At 40.0% G+C, this 18,195-nt stretch overlaps 1 protein-coding gene and 1 pseudogene across 5 annotated transcripts in view; one reads left to right on the forward strand and one right to left on the reverse strand.

Moving 5' to 3' along the window:
- Nucleotides 1–18,195, forward strand: part of KCNAB1 (potassium voltage-gated channel subfamily A regulatory beta subunit 1) — a 416,921-nt gene that overhangs the window by 319,689 nt on the left and 79,037 nt on the right. The window lies entirely within an intron of this gene.
- LOC136122542 (G2/mitotic-specific cyclin-B1 pseudogene) lies at nt 14,524–15,819 on the reverse strand (annotated as a pseudogene).

An 18,195-nucleotide genomic window follows, 5' to 3' on the forward strand; every position in this document is an offset into this window, starting at 1 on the left:
TAGGGCAGGTTTGAAATCCAACCGGGGTGGGGGGAATGATTAAAACGCAGAGGACTGGTGGGCTCTCTGTGTAGTTACTGTAGATCAAGAATTTACGATGCATGTTTCTCTGCAGTCCGTGATTTTCTCCAACACAGCTCAGCATCTTGGTTATAGGTGATGAGCAGCCAGACAGTCAGACTCATCCAGGTGTGAACTTTTGCCAGGCAGGTGAAATGAAGGAACAGTGAAGTAATGGAGCTGAGAATAGGGCAAGAGAATCTTCTAAATGGTGAACCACGTCATCCAGCTAGCCTAAGCTCCCTGGTTAAGGAAGGAATTGAAGTCAGAATAGATAGACTGGAGGAAGGTAAAGAGTTTGAGGACAACGTGTGTGGGGATGTACCTACACAAAATCTGCAAGAGTGACAGCTTGTAGTATGCGAGGGCTTATGACCTGGTCGTTAATGCATATATTTGGAATACAAATGAGGCACACCTCCACCCAAGTTCTCTTGTGTGCAAATTCAGTTCTATTTTTCATGGCACTGTTGTGGTCTTCTGTTTCCACCCCATCAACCTTTACTATGGTTTCTTCTGATAATCATTGCCTACATTTTCTGAAACTGAGTTTTATACTTGAGAGTTTGCAAATTCCAGGGTGTGCTAAATGTCTGTAGTTTCAGTACCAGTGTGACTTTAAAAAGACTGGGCACTTTATTCGGACACTTTGGTGGCTGCTGTGTTGCCCTTCCAGTTGAGCCACTGGAGACGGACATAAGGAAAAGACAGTGGACTCTCGACTACCTCTGATAAGAGAGGGGACAGTGACACAGAAAACTGAACATGCATTTACGTTTGTCTTTGGAGTGAACTTTGTATTTCTTTTGAATACGGGTGCCATAGACATGAAAACCTGTTAGTGAAAAATCAAGAGTTGTCTTAGAGGGAATAAAACATGTAGGAACAGTCTAATGATCTCATAGCCCATCTCTGACTAGGCTTCAGCGAAGCTTTCAACTCTCCATAATGAAGTAATCATTCTATATGGCACCAGTGGGAGAAATTCCACCCTGACCCCATCAAACTGATGTGTCTAACTTGCACCCTATCCTGTTAGGATTGGTGGCCCTCGTCATCTTGTCCCAGAAAACAAGACTGCTGATGCTCTTTTTTATTCCACCCTTTTTTATTTCCACTAAGCTATTTTTGCTGCAGTCATTTACTGCCCCTGGGATTTTTGCAGAAGATTAATAGTACTAATAAAATGAAGGGCAAAGTGCCAAAGAGAGCATCTTGAAAGAATAGTCTGTAACCCTTTATGTGGTCAGGGCTAAAGACTCTAAAAAGGCAACTTCCACCTTCTTTGTGGAATTGTTCTTCAGCCTGTGGGCCCAGTACGTAATGTCTCTCTCCCTACCACTCTGGGGCTTCCCATCAAACTGGGAGCTTGCAGAGGGATTAAGTTCATTCAATAACATCCTGACTGCTGCCTAGACCAGTTTTCAACTCTGGCTACCAGTACAGTTGCATGGGAGCTTTTAAAAAATACCTGTGCCTGGGCACTCCCTCAGATCAACCAGACTACAATATCTGGGGTGGGGCAGGGTATCAGCTCCCAAGTGGTCCTACTAACTGGGCCAGAGTTGAGGATAGCTGGCCGGCTCGCCACCTGAGTTACTTGCTCATCAGATGGCTGGGTCCACCATGGAGGCTTTGAGCACTTAAGAGATTTGGATTCCCAGGCAGCATGCAGGAGGCACAACCAGAGAACAAGACGGATGCCACTTCTGGTGCCCAATGAAGAAACAAGTACCATGTGGGGTGTTTGTCTTTCATCTAGCTTTGGTCCAACTGAAACTCAGAATTTAGCAGCATTTTTGACGTTTTAGTCTATTCATCACTCTCCGTGTGTCACTTCAGAATGATCTGTAATAAATAATAAATCTTCCTGAGCTTTGTTGAGATGAATAGACTGTTAGAATTGGTGCATTCCAATGTTGACTTTGGCTTTCACTGCCATCTCAGGAAAAGTCATTTATCTTCCTATGGAACTTCTGCTGCTTCAAATAGTATCTCTCGGGAAGATAAGAAGGAAAGTAACATTTAGTGAGCACCTGTTGTATGCTCGGTACTGTACTAGACACTTGGCATATACTACTGAAATTGTTGAGGGTGTGGACTGTGGAGTCACTCTACCTGGGCTCACATCCCGGCTCAACCACCCCCTCCCCCTCCCCAGCAAATAAACTCAAATCAGAGTGGTCATGAGTTCCAAATGAGATCATGTCTATAAAGTGTGTAGCACAGCGCCTGGCACAACGTAAGTTCTCCAAAAAGTGTTCATCGTTGTCTCGTTTAGTTCTCACAGCAATACTGGAGTAGGTATCAGTGTCTATTTTAGAGATGAACCAGGTCTCAAAGGTGAACCTATTTAGCCACAGACATAATGAACCTCAGGTGTATCTGAAAGAAAATGAAAATACCTACCCTTCCTGATTTTTTGAAAAATAAGAGATGATTTTAGAATGTGTTGCATAGGACATGTGAGATAGTTGATCTGCAAAACTCAAATCTATGCTAGGTGTTGGAGAGGCAGTGATGAACAAGACAGAGAGATCCCCTGTCCTTGGGGAGGGTAGGCTGAGCTCTCCACCCAGCCTTCAGGAATCATGAGGGGTTGTACACACCCAACTTTTTGGTAGCACACTCTTCACTGCCGTTAGGTACTCTTTTTCTTTCCTAGTTAACAGCAGGTTCTGATTTCTTCATAGTGAGTGATCCTTAAGGTTCTTGACTAACCACAAAATGATCAAAGATGGAGAGTCACCAGGAGGTTATCTTTGCTGCCCCAGCAGTTCCTTCTGGGCACACCCTCCCTTGCTTCCCCAATTCAGGGCCCCTGGTGCTAGCAGAAGAAGAAATAGATGCCATCACTGCTTTAAGATGGCAAAAGCAAGTGTTATTTCTAACATAATGACTCCCTAGATCCAGGCCAAGCTGCCAGCCACCCTTCAGAATGTTCTCTCACTGTGTATATCAGTGTGGTGGCTGATGGGTACCCAGGTCACAAACTCATATAAAGGCCACAGACGGATTTATTCATATTTACTCATTTCCAAGCAATGAATTAATGAAAAGAAAATCAGCAGGCAATTAAAGAGTTTATTGAGCACCACTTCTCTGAGGATCACTTCTTCTCTGCTGTTCTTGAATTCATTCATTCAAACACTTAATAAGCCCCTCCTATGTACCAGGTTTATGTAGTCTCTGGGGATACAGAGATTATCCCAAGATGTTAGCAGTTTTGAAAATGTCTCAAGAAGGGCTGTCCTCTGTGTTTGAGAACAATCCAAAGTATTGTTGACATAGCAGTATATTTTTTATATTTTTGATGCCTCTGGTTTTCTACATTTAACTTTCTATATAGCATGTTAGGAAATTTCATTCCAACCTGTAAAATCGGACTATGGGTTTATAATACTGCCATTGCCTCAGTGCCAAAGCCTGGGGGCTCCAGTGTCCAGATGAGGCTGCCAGGAGCTGTTCTGGGCTTCTTCCATACCACAATTAAGCTTTCAGTATAATATAAAATATCATTTCAAAGGTGAGTGACTCTATGTAGAATTTGAATTAAACGGGATCTCCTAAAACTAAAGATATACCAACATGGTTTTATGATTTAGTATTGCTCTGTTTTCTTCAACATGATAAATTTCTACATACATTTACTGAAAGAGGAAGACCTTTGTAGCTTAGTTAGAAATAGAGAAAGAGTGCATAAAAAATTTCATGCATAGTTCTATGGAAAATGCTAAAATACCTCCTAATTTTAATCTATAATGTCATTTTCCTAATTTTCCATTAGGAAAATGACATTATAGATTAAAAAGAAAAAGTTGAAATCATTAACAGCTACAGATAAAATAAGCTAATCTTTGTATGTAAATATATAAATCCACAGGGAAACATGGGAATTGGGTTAATTTGAGTGTAATAGGGTTGGGAACTTTTTAAAATCTTTAGGTTTTTGCTAAATTATCCCTTATATATTTCCTCAGTTTTAATTTCTCTACATTTCAAAAACTTCTTAGTCAAAAAGTATGTGAAGCACTTTGTATTCCAACTTTGAGTTTTCATTAGTGATATTTAATACAATAAACATCATGAAACTCACAGCACAAGAGGGAGAATTTGAAAGGACTGTTAAAAATTTTTTTCATTCTTTTTCACAATATATTATCCCTATCTTGTTTTCACTAAGTAAGTTTCTTTGCCTCGCCATGGAATTAAAATTTATTTCCCAGTATATCTTGATAGTCCTATGAGCACAAACTGTTTTTTATGTACAGCTACACCAGAGTTATTCAAAATTATTACTGTTTGGGGGAGAATAACTCACTGAACTATCAAAGAAATATATCCCTGCACAAAGATAAAGATTTGCCGTGAACTTTTTAAAGATAAAAGTAAGTGTAAAGGAGGTCACCTTGACTTTCAAACTTCTTGACAGTAGTGTTTTTCCAGAGAGTTCTTATTCATAGTGACTTACTGTGGAAAGACAAGAGATAAAGCCAAAAATAAAAATATGTATTTGAGCACATACTGTGTTTCAGGTCCCATGTTAGGAGTTCACAGAAAAAGAAAAAAATATATATTTATATATATACTTTCAACCTTAATGATAGATTCCATTTTAGAATAAGATATTGAAAATATCTGAATTTGTTTAAAAAAAACAGAAGTTGCCATTTAGTCCTAGTATCCCATAGTGTCTAATTTTATTCCAACAGTGTTATTTCACTTATGTTAAATATTCTGTACATTTCTTTTTTTTAATTGAAGTATAGTTGACTTACAAAATTATATTAGTTTTGGGTGTACAACATAGGGATTCAATATTTTTATAGATTATACCCCATTTAAAGTCATTATAAAATATTGGCCATAGTCCCTGTGCTATACAGTATATCTGTGTAGCTTATTTATTACATACATAATGGTTTGTACCTCTTAATCCCCTACCCCTCTCTTGCCCCTCCTTTTTCTCCCCTCCCCACTGGTAACCACTAGTTGGTTCTCTATATCTGTGAGTCTGTTTCTGTTCTGTTATATTCATTTGTTTGTTTTATTTTTTAGATTCCACATATAAGTGATAAAATACAGTATTTGTCTTTCTCTGTCCTACTTATTTCATTCAACATAATGCCCTCCAAGTCTATCCATGTTACTGCAGATGGCAAAATTTCATTCTTTTTTTATGGCTGAGTAGTACTCCATTTGTGTGTGTATGTGTGTGTGTACACACACACATACACCACATCTTCTTTATCCATTCATCTGTTGATGGACACTTAGGTTGCTTCCATATCTTGGCTCTTGTAAATAATGCTGCTGTGAACATTGGGGTGCATATATTTTTCTGAATTAGTGTTTTCATTTTCTTTGGATATATACCCAGGAGTGGAATTGCTGGTTCATATAGTAGTTCTATTTCCAGTTTTTTGAGGAGCCTACATGCTGTTTTCCACAGTGGATGTATCAATTTACATTTTCACCAACAGTGTGCTAGGGTTCTCTTTTCTCCACATCCTTGCCAACGTTTTTTATTTATTGTCCTTTGGCAATAGTCAGTCCGACAGGTGTGAAGTGTGAAGTGGTATCTCATTGTGGTTTTGATTTGCATTTCCCTGATGATTAGTAATGCTCAGCATCTTTTCATGTGCCTATTGGCTATCTGTATATCTTCTTTGGGAAAATATTCAGGTCTCCTGCCCATTTTGTAGTCAGGTTATTTGTTTTTCAGGGTTTTTTTATAGTGAGTTGTATGAACTGTTTATACATTTTGGATATTAACCCCGTATCGGTCATATCATTTGCAAATATTTTTTCCCATTCTGTAGGTTTTTTCGTTTTGTTGATGGTTTCCTTTGCTGTGCAAAAGCTTTTAAGTTTAATTAGGTTCCGTTGTTTATTTTTCCTTTTGTTTCCTTTGCCTGAGGAGACAGATCCAAGAAAACATTGCTAAGACTTATGTCAAAGAGTGTTCTGCCTATGCTTTCTTCTAGGAGTTTTATGGTTTCTGGTCTTACATTTAGGTCTTTAATCCATTTTGAATCTATTTTTTTATGTGGCATGAGAAAATGTTCTGATTTTGTTCTTTTACATGTCCAGCTGTCCAGTTTTCCCAGCACCACTATTCTGTTCATTTCTTATAGGAGTGCTTCCAAAGAACAAAATGAATAAGGCACCTTAATGATGCATGCTGGTTATAAGTGCCCTGGAAACTTTGTTGTAAGAAATAATTTTCAACATGTAAATATTAGTACGGTAAAACATGAGAAATTTGACCAAGAAACTTAGGACAAAGTATTAACAAAATGTAAACAGTGCCTCTGCCTCTTTTTCATGTTCAGGAAATAGGAAGAGTTGTAATTTGTTAGAATCCTTGTTTATCAATGGATTTCCCAGTAAAGCAATACGGATTTTTTTTTTTAACTTTTGCTGCTTATTATAAAAGTAGTAATATTCATTCCAATAGTGTGGGCAGAAAATTAAAACACCCTAGGAAGAAAAACTCATCAAAGAATTTTTTGGCTTTATTTTATTTAAACTTTTCATAACAGGCTAAAGGTGCTAGATCAACCAATTCAGGAGTCACACCTACATGAGGAAATGTAAGAAGCTTTAGCCATGGATTTACATTACTATGTATCATTAATTCTAACATCTAAATTTGGGCAGTGGGTCATTGCTTTCTGGGGGAAGATTTAAGGCAGTGAAATTTCATTCCTATGCTTTGTGCGCAGCAGCTCCTCAGGGGACTGTCAACCCTGGCATTCTGCTTTATAGAACAAAACTGCCTCTTCTAAACTTCTCCCCCAATCCTTCATCCTACTTCTGTTACTACACTGCCTTGTCTTTAAACTTTACTGATCAGATTAATGGAGAAACAGAACAAAGTGGCTCCAGGTAGATTTGCCCTGAAACAAATCTTAAGACAAAATGGAGCTAGCAGTATCCCTTGGAATTAAAAGTACATAAAACTTTAAGTCAAAGAAAGAAGGAAAATATCAAATATTTGTACATTCTCTATAAGGATCACGAAGGATGTAATGTCAGTCCTAGACGCTTAACCCTCAAAACCGCCAGCCTTCAGACAAGTATTAGAAGAAGGTCCACAGGCTTTTCTGGAAGACCCAGCCAGCCAGCTCTACGTTGGCCTTGCCTAATCTAAGACCAGGCTCCCCTCTGCCACTGCCTTGCCCACCGGTACACTCTGCTCCTTCATACACCCAAGAATACACCCAAGAATTCCTTCAATGACAGGTACATCTCATTATGACTCCACTCTCAGTCCTGGCTCTTAAGGGTTTGAGAGCTTAAAGCCCAGGATGGCTCTGTGCATGAGGTCTCATGGGAAGACAAGATAAAACCTGTCCTCAGGTGGAAATGGGAGAATCTGGGAGCAGGGAGGTGGCCCAGAGGAGTGGCCTGTTCTTCATCCATAGACAAGGAAGTTTGTGGGCAGAAACAGATGTAAAGCTTATCATAAGGAAGGTTCAGTCAGGAGGCATTTGGCAGAGGGAAGAAAGTGGGAAGATTCATGAAAGCAAGATATTGTTACAAGCATTCAGAGCACACGCTAGGCCATACCATTTTGGCTGGAGCAGAGTATGTGGGGGAGATGGGGAGGCATCATTACCAGAAAACAGCATGAGGCTGGAGGAGGCCACGGCCATGGAGATCCCACCACTAACCACCTGTGGAAAGTCATTTCTCTACCACTTCACTTCCTCATCTTTATATACATGGAATTGTTCAGGTCTTGCAGAGTTGCCTGTGATGAGTATACTACTTGCACTTCCCTTGCCTGAGAGCCCACTTTTATTCTGCATGGCCTTTACCACTTCCTTGCCTAGTTGCATCGCTATTTCAAGCTCTTTTATAAAGTGTAGGTGTGAAAGCAGCCCTTCATTGCCCCCTCCCTGCCCAGAGTTTAAATAGTATTATTGGCTCTTGCAAGAAAAGGTAACCAAAGTAAAACAGTAAAGGCTAGGCTGTTATCACTCCTGTTATCTCAGGCCAGATGCTCATTAGCAATACACTAGTAGCCAAAAAAACGAGAGACCAGACTGCAGCTTGGATCCAAAAATAAGCGCCAGGCTCGGTGGAAAACAAATACAAACCAGATATAAGAAAGAATGCTTTGTCTGTACCATTTGAAAAAGATAGAGCCTTGAGCTATGTCCCACATGCCCAGACATAGGTCTACATCCAGTTCATCTACAGTGGCCACAGTGGGGTTGCTCAGAATGTTGTTTTGCTACTTAGCCACTCACTCTGCTGCATCCCCAGCAGGAGGACAGCTCCATTCCATGCCCTTCAAGAGGGCACCAAGGGCAATAAGCCAATTTCTTCACCTCTCTCACCTGTCTGTACATCTCAATACCATTTTCTGAGACTTTCTCTCAGGCCAGATTTCTAGGTATCTGCTTTCTGTTTGTTTTGTTTTGATCCTGCATCAATATGAACATTAAGGTAACTGTGCAACTCACCTATCTTACTGAAAGAACAGCAATCTTTCCGTACCATACTGTGATTAAGAGTGTGACATTGGTTAAATCCTGGCTCCACCTCCACCAATTACTAGTTACTTGGACTCTGGGCAAGTAACTTAACCTCTGAAAATGGAAATGGTGAAGTAACAGCTGAGTATAAGAATTAGAAAGGCAAGTCAGAGTGTAAAGAAAAGGAAGAGGTACTAAAATATCAGTATGTGAAGAATCTAGAACTGTGGTCCTCCAGTTAGTCTTCGACAAAAGAGGCAAGAGCATACAATGGGGAAAAGAGAGTCTTTTCAGCAAGTGATGTTGGGAAAGTTGGACAGCCACATGTAAATCAATGAAGCTAGAACACACCCTCACACCATATACAAAAATAAATTCAAAATGGCTTAAAGACTTAAATATAAAACAATACACCATAAAACTCCTGGAAGAGAACATAGGCAAAACATTTTCTGACATAAATCGTACCAATGTTTTTAGGTCAGTCTCCCAGGGCGATAGAAATAAAAGCAAAAATAAACAAATGGGACCTAATCAAACCTATAAGACTTTGCACAACAAAGGAAACCATAAACAAAATGAAAAGACATTCTATGGACTGGGAGAAATATTTGCAGATGAAGTGACCAACAAGGGCTTAATTTCCAAAATATACAAACAGCTCCTACAATGCAATAACAACAACAACAAAACAAACAACCCAATCGAAAAATGGGCAGAAGAACTAAGTAGACATTTCTCCAAAGAAGACATACAGTTGGACAATAGGCACATGAAAAGATGCTCATCATCGCTAATTATTAGAGAAATGCGAATCAAAACTACAACAAGGTACCACCTCCCACCAGTCAGAATGGCCATCATTTAAAAGTCTACAAATAATAAATGCTGGAGAGGGTGTGGAGAAAAGGGAACCCTCTTACACTGTTGGTGGGAATGTAAATTGGTGCACCCACTATGGAAAACAGTATGGAGTTTCCTCAAAAAACTAAAAATAGAGTTGCCATATGATCTAGCAATCCCACTCCTGGGCATATACCCAGACAAAACTATAATTAAAGAAGATGCATGCACCCCTATCTTCATAGCCGCACTGTTGACAATAGCCAAGACATGGAAACAACCTAAATGTCCATCAACAGATGAATGGATAAAGAAGATGTGATATAGATAGGTAGATAGATATAGATACATATATATATATATATATATATATATATATATATACACACACACACACAATGGACTATTACTCAACCATTTAAAAGAACGACATAATGCCATTTGCAGCAACATGGAAGCACCTAGAGATTATCATACTAAGCAAAATAAATCAGAAAGAGAAAGACAAATACCATATGATATCACTTATATGTGGAATCTAAAATACGACAGAAGTGAACATATCTACAAAACAGAAACAGACTCACAGACATAGAGAACAGACTTGTGGTTGCCAAGGAAGGGGGTTGTGGGAGGGAAGGATTAGGAGTTTGGGATTAGCAGATGCAAGCTACTATATATAGGATGAATAAACAAGATCCTACTACATAGCACAGGGAACTATATTCAATATCCTGAGATAAACCATAATGGAAAAGAGTATGAAAAAATATATATGTGTATAATGGAGTCACTTTGCTGTACAGCAGAAAATAACACAACATTGTAAATCAACTATACTTCAATAAAATTTTTAAAAAATAGAACTATGGTCCTCAACCCTGGCTGCAATTAGGATTATCTGAAGATCTTTTAAGAATTCTGATGCTGGGGGTCCTGTTCCCAGAGATTCTGATTTAACTGGTCTGATGAGGGACCAGGTCATTTAAAGCTCCCCACTATATTCAAATGTGCAGCCAGGCTTGAAAACCTCTGATCCAATGTAGTGAATCAGGGAAACAACCAACATGTTCTCATGGTAGAGACATTTCTTACAGGGCTGGATGCCCGAGTTTTTTTGTTTTGTTTATTTTCCTTACTTTTTTGGCTGCGTCGGGTCTTAGTTGCGGCACACAGGATCTTCGTTGAGGCACGTGGGATCTTTTGTCGCAGCTCACAGGCTTCTCTCTAGTTGTGGCGCGCGGGCTCCAGGGCGTATGGGCTCTGTAGTTTGCAGCACGCGGGCTCTCTTGTTGAGGTGCACGAGATCAATAGTTGTGGAGCACAGGCTTGGTTGCCCTGTGGCATGTGGGATCTCAGTTCCCTGACCAGGGATCGAACCCATATCCCTTGCATTGGAAGGTGGATTCTTTACCACTGGACTACCAGGGGGAAGTCCCTGGACACCCAAATTTTTAAAGTGTTTATTTACTGATTCAGCGAATGATTATTAAACACCTACTATGTGCCAGGCTTCACTTCAGTGGCTAGAATTAAAGATTTAGATTAAACCTGGTCCCTCCCCTCAGGAGATGCAGTCCGGTGAACAAGTCATATGTGAAAAAAAAATTATGTAGTTACAGTGTGATATGGTTGGTGTGGTAATAATGCTTTGTTCAAAGTGGTAGAATGGTATGAGTTCTTCACCCTTCAAAGCCCAGCCACAGAATCACAAAATCATAGAGATGAAGGAAGCTTAAGGTCCCTAATTTTGTGTGTGAGGAAACTTGAAATCAAGAAGTTGAGACTTCCCTAGGGTCATGGAGTTAATGGAACAGAGACCTACAGGAGAGGAAGTGTTAAGGAACTGGTCCAGCAGCACTGGACTCTGAGGCTGAAGTTCTGGGTCCTGAGGAATAAGTAGGATTTGGATGTAAGGTCATGGGGAAGGGTTCCATTCTCAGAAGACTCAGCCCAGAGCTAAGAGGGGAAGTGCACACAGTGCACTTGGAATGTGCAAGGAATGCCCTGGCCCTGGTGTCAGGTAGTGGCCAACAGCTTAGCACTTTGTCCTCCAAGTCAATACTGATTTGGGCTACACTCTGTTTCCTGCTTTCCATGGAAATTGGGGGGATGCTCTACACTCTGTTTCCTGCTTTCCATGAAACTTGGGGGAATGCTCCCACCCCCAGTTCTACCTCTCTCTGGGAATAATTCTATTAAAATGAGATGGTGAACACATTAATTTTGTGCAGTGTGTAGTCTTAAGTTCACTGAGATCTGGGGTTTGAATCTCCAACCTTAAATTCTTCAGTGATGTAACAGATGAATAACTCTAAACACCAGTAGATTAAATACCTCTCGATCATTTGGTCAGCCTTGACTACATTAACCTGGAGTCAATGTGTGCTCTATTTACCAAACTTAAAAATTGTTAAATCCAGAGTGAAGTGTGTTGAATTGGCTCTCTATTCTCCCCCGGTTCTGACCTTGATGTTGTACTTGAAGTCTCACCTTCTCTCACACCCTACCTCCTTTTAATCAGCAAATCTTATTGCCTCTCCTTCAAAATCTATCAGAAACTCAAGCACTTCTGACCATCCTCACTACCACCACCTCAGACCAAACCACTGTCATGTCTCACCTGGATTTACCACGACAGCCTCCTCACTGGTGCTGGTGCTTCAGCCTCAGCCTCAGAGGTGTGCTGTCAACACCACAGCAGAGGTTCCTTTTCAAAGAGTGTTAGACTGTGTCACTTCTCTATTTAAAACTCCTCTCCAAGGTCCTTCTTATGATTGATATCACCCCATACAATCTGTTCCCCATTACCCCTCAGACCTCATCTTCTCTTCTCTGGCCACACTGGCTTCCTCATTGACCTTGAACATGCCAAGTAAGCCCCCTCCACATTGTTTTCCCCATTTTCCCCGTTGAAACGTTCTTCCCTAAGGTAACTGCATGGCAAGCTCCTTTACTTTCTTTGGGTCTTTTCTCAAAAGCCACTTTCATTGTGAACCTTATCTGGCCACCCCATCTAAAATCTCAGCCCCATCCCCTGGCATTTTACCTACTGTAGCCCACCTTATAAACATGACTTTCTTTAACAGTCATCAATCAACTGCATTTTATATTTTATTTATTGATGAAATTAACATTCATAAATAAACACTATGTATTTAACTTATTTTTCTTATTATTTATTATTTCTTATTATTTTGTCTTTCCTCTTAAATCTCCTCCATGAGGGGAGAAATAATTTTCTCACTGTTGTATCCTGATAATTTAAGTACAAGGCCTGGCACATGGTAGACTCAAATAAATACTTGTTTAATAAAAGAATGAAGAAAAGTTAACTGTGGCATAATAAATATTATAATTGCATTTTTATATTGCCTTCTTGATAGTTATAAAAAATATATCCAAAACATAAACAAGTCAAAATACAGTATAGAAAAAGAAGTCACCAAATCTATAAACCTAAAATGATCCAAACCCTAATTGAGGGACATTCTATCAAGTACTTGATCAGTGCTCTTCAAAAGTGTCAGACAAGGAAAAGACTGAGGACTGTCACAGATCAGAGGACACTAAGGAGACGTGAACATGAAATGCAATGTTGGGTCCTGCCTAGGATCCTGGAACAGAAGAAAAGGACAATGAAATTCAAAACAAAGTCTGTAGTTTAGTTAACTAGTACTGTACTAGTGTTCATTTCCCAGTTCTGATAATTGCACTATGGTGATGTGAGATGTTAGAGGGCCAGGGAGGTAACCTACCTGCACAAACATTATTACTTCTGAATATCTAAATATGGCTTCCTACAGGCAAGGGGATCATTTAAATGATATGCATGTTTCCTTATGCTTAGCAGTTACCCTGTAAACCACCACCAAGGTAATTAAGTAACCAAGATAGGTATGTGTGTGTGTGTCAGGGTAGTTTTCTTTTTCTTTTTATGTTTCACCGATCATTTTCTGTGCCCTGGTAGGTGTATGCCAAGGGCCTCAAACAGAGGTTTTCAAAGCATATATTCCTTGGTCCATGAAGGAGTTTCAACAGAAGACACAATAACAGTTCAAAGTTCGCTTTATACTCCCTCTGCTTTTAAAAGGTTAGAAATAACAAGTGTCAGTTAAGTAAAATGATCTTCTAAATGACATCCCACTAATTTGAGATTTCACAGTGAAATAATCATATGCCATCCTATGTCTCAAGCAGGCGTGTTCTCATTAGAGGGAGAAAAACGATCAAGAAAACTGCCACCAAAGGTTTTTGAGAATTGTATTAATTAATAAACCACCTTACATCTTGTGGAGGGGGCTAGTAGAGATAAAATCGTACAAGCAGAGTTCCCTTGTCTGGAAAGCTGCCACTTGATCCCTCTCCATCCTGAGGGAATGTGTCCCATTTTTAAGTGGCAACTCATCCTCATGGGTGGCGGTGGACCCTGCCTACACTGTGCCCTCACCCCCCCACCCCCAGGCCTTCCAGCCAGGGAGAAGGACCTTCCACCTGCCCTTCTCCAGGAGGGGGCACTGCTGCGTGGGTACCAGAGGATGAGGAGAAACACATCAATCTCATAGGGACTAGAACTGAAGACTATTGATGAGTATTTTTCATGTTTCTATAAATCAAAATAAATGTTTATTTGGTGGGAAACTATCCCAGTATTTTGTACATTAATGATAGTCAAAAAGCCAATTCAATTCAATTTAACCAGATAATTACCAACCATCTACTAAGGACTCACTTTCATTCTAGGGCTGTGGAGGTAAGAAGATAAATTAAATAAAACCCTAATCCTCAGATAGCTTACTCTCTAGTAAAGGATATAAAGTTTGTAAACAAGTAACTATAAAAAGATATAAATAACAAATGTCTAAAGGGCCAGGGATGTATCCTACCTAAACAAAGTAAGCTGAATGGAGGAATGACAAAATCCCCAAAAGGAACCAAACTCTTCATTTTTACTACATTATGGTGTAGGCATATAACTTAATGTAAATATATATGATAGCCATACTCTTTTTTTTTTAGTAAAAAGGACTACAACTTTATTAAAAGTATATAAATGTAACATATAATGTGTACAGATGGCACATGGTGCCAATTGTATTTGCAGATTTTATAGTATTCCAAAGTTTGCAAGTTACACCTTTGCCACAGCCTTGGCTAAATCTTGAACTAGTGCAGAATTCAGCTGTGCTAGAGTGCTGATCTTAGTGTGCTTAGACGCGGCATACTTGTTCTTGATAGTCATGTGCTTTGTAAGCCCACGATTCACCATGACTCTATTCTTAGCCAGGTGTTGCATAACAACAAGAAGGGATTCTTCAGTGTATGACAGGTAATGCTGTAGCGCTGGTGTCCATTCACCATTCTCAAGAATTTTCAGTGCTAAGCAAAAAGCTCTCGCTGCAACCTGAGAAGGAGGAAAGTGCACCATACGGTAGTTCAACATAGCTAGTTCCATCAGATACTTGGCCAAAGTATGTAGCTCAACATCAACCTCTCCAATCTTAGATGCTCTCCGAAGGGAACACAGGGGTAGGGGGCGACCCAGACTAAAATTTAAAGCTCTTAGAAATCTTCATTTCCATCTGTCTGATTTGGTACTTAGTGTAAGTGTTGTCAGTCACAAAGGGCAAAGTCACCAATTTCTGGAGGGTACATTTCCTCGTATTTGTTTGCAATAAACATGGCAGTGACACCAACCAGCTGCAGCATCTTCTCGGGCACACAGTTATCTGCATGAACCGATTCAATAATGGAAACAGTCATGTACATGATCTCCTGGAGTAACCTGAATTTCATTTGAACCTGCACTAGCCAGTCAATTAGGATGGCTCTCATGTTTCCAGTCACTTCATGACCAGTAGGTATTTTGGTCTGACTGCTTGCTCTTCCTCAAGTTGTCTCAGATAAGCATAGATATCTTTTACATCTTCACTACAAAGGTTTGGATCCGCTCCATCTTCTGCATCCACATCACTTCACTGTAAGAATACATCAGAGAAAGCCTGACACACATATTCTCCTGCAGGGGCACAGCCAGGTGTTTCCATGGGGCTTGGAGAGGGAGTATCAACCAAAATAGGCTCAGGGGGAAGTTTCTGTTCTTTAACAGGCTCGGGTTCTGGCTCTGGCTCCAGATCCGGCTCCAGCTGGGGCTTCAGCGCAGGTACAGGTGTCTTTTCCAGAGGTTTTGGTAGTTTTTTAGCAATAACTTTTCCAGCAGCTAAAGTTTTTGCTTCCTTTTTCAGGGGCAGTTTGGCCTGTGGCTCTTCACTGACTCTGTTACCGATGTCCCCACGAGCTGTTCTTGGCCTCAGCCCGGGCTTAGAGGCTGCAACAGTGGCCACAGGCACTCACTTTGCGCCTGCCATACTGACCTTCACCTTATTTTCAGCATTAATGTTCAGTTCCTGGTGATCCAGAGCGCCATGGCTTCCTCTGCACCAGGCAGTAGCTCAGTGGGGAGAAGCAGAGCACGGGAGACCCCAACCAGCCAGGGATCTTGAACCCACCACAGGCCAACAGCCATTCCTCCGCAGCACTGATATCCATATTCTATTTTATATTTAAACTTTTAATCTGAAACTGAAAAAGAAAAGCATTTATTATTATTATTATCATTACTTTATAATTCATTACTGCTTTGACCTGACATCAGAAACCTAATGTCTTTTCTTATGTACCAAAATGTCAGTCAGGCCCTGTGGTTTGCTCTGTGATGTATGGTATGCAGCCTTAAATATGTAAACTGGGGTTGGTAAGTAGTTTTTTCAGATTAATTTTGGAATAAAACTGCTCCTAAACATAAGCTCTTCCCAATGTGGATAGGAGGATTATTTCCTCCAAGATGGGTGTACAGTCCCAGCTTTCAGTGTTGTCATAGTCTTCAATACCATTTTGTAGTACAGTTTGATAACTTCATAGCCCTGCGTCTGTACTATCAAAAATCAATTAAGAAAGGTAAGCTAAATAATACCAGTTTATTTTCCTAAAGCGTGCAATCCTGTATTCAAAAGCCCCATTTCAGAGAATAAATTTCAGGCTACCACTTTCATATCTGGAAACTGACTGCAATGTAGGAAGGTGAACCAAATTATTCTTTAACAAATGAATTTTCCAAAGACTTTGTTGTCAGTGCTGAGAGAAGCAAATGAGACATTTGTGCAAATACTTCTGAATGCCCCAATAGAAAAATATTCACAAGGTGTCGATGAGGCATAATGTCAGCAAGAAGCTTGGGACTTTGAGCCAATCTTTGCTGCTAAGTGGAAATCGGACTATTTCCTTTGATGACATGAACAGTTAAAAAAAATTCTTTCCAACATCACAGCACAAGTAAACCAGCAAATTCATTAAGCAAACACTGACCTGATTTTGCTCCAAGATGTAGAAGAATAGCTGATTCATGATATTAATTAGTGAATCCATGGCCTGTTTCGTTTTAGCCCAAAGCAATTTCTGATGAATGAGGAAATTAATGGATTTATGCATAGTGCCCCTACAAAATACTGTCACCTCTGATCTGTCACTTGATGGGTCCAAGGTCAGCCCCACCCTTTGTGAGAACCTGATCTGTAGTAACACTAAAATTTGGAACAGTGCCTTCTATATCCAATGGTCTGAGACCCTTCTCATCACAAAGTAATTTTGCCTTGCAGAGACTTCTTGTTCAAAAATTCTTTGACCCCTCCAAGATTCTCAAAACATCGCAAATAAATATAGCTAACAGTGTGCTGTTATTTATATCTGTGTGCTCATTTGCTGCAATAGAAGATGCCACCAATAATTTAACTTATCCTGAAAGTTCTCAGCTGTATTTTTTTAAATTAATTAATTTATTGGCTGTGTTGGGTCTTCGTTTCTGTGCGAGAGCTATCTCTAGTTGTGGCAAGCGGGGGCTACTCTTCATCGCGGTGCGCGGGCCTCTCACTATCGCGGTCTCTCTTGTTGCAGAGCACAGGCTCCAGACGCGCAGGCTCAGTAGCTGTGGTGCACGGGCCTAGTTGTTCAGTGGCATGTGGGATCTTCCCAGACCAGGGCTCGAACCCGTGTCCCCTGCATTGGCAGGCAGATTCTCAACCACTGCGCCACCAGTGAAACGCTCAGCTGTATTTTTAACATGCTGAGCGACAATGTTTCTGATTATACAAACATTTGCAAGTGCTTTTTATGCTCTGGACACAATTTCTGCTACATTCAAAAGAAACTCTTTTATAAAAGTGTTGTCTGTAAAAAGGTTTAGATGCTGAGGCAATTTTTTCACTTAATAGAGAACTGCATTTCACAGCAGATCATTTGTTTTATTCTCATTCAAAACAAATGCTGCCATTTCTTCAGTCCATTAAGTTTCCCAACACCCATCTTTTCTGTATACCAGTCATGGCTTGTTTAATTATAGTGCCTTAAGTTGTAATTTTTCTGTTGTAAATATTTTTTGTTTGGATATTCTTCACATCCACCAAAAAAGAGTGCACCCCTATTTTTTCTTGAAATACTAAACTTTGTCTTTTAGGAGATGCACAAGTCCATTTTTCTCTAAATTTTACAATAAGAAAAAGAGCAGTAAACACGTGGTACTAAATAACAACTGCCAATTAATTTCAGTGTTGGAAATACAAAGGAAAGTGTGTGACCTTTGACTAAACAGGGAGGGTATAGCCCTTCCACAGAGGGCATTGCCCCTCAGATTTAGGGGATGTCTGCCGTGTGGGGCCACTGATCCTCTGTTGTTAAGAGAAGCTAGAAATCAGACTTTTAAAAGAAATATCTACTAAGATTAAGTTATCAAAATGTTGGTAACTTATTC

The sequence above is a fragment of the Phocoena phocoena genome, chromosome 4 (assembly GCF_963924675.1).
Source record: "Phocoena phocoena chromosome 4, mPhoPho1.1, whole genome shotgun sequence".
Lineage (NCBI taxonomy): Eukaryota > Metazoa > Chordata > Mammalia > Artiodactyla > Phocoenidae > Phocoena > Phocoena phocoena.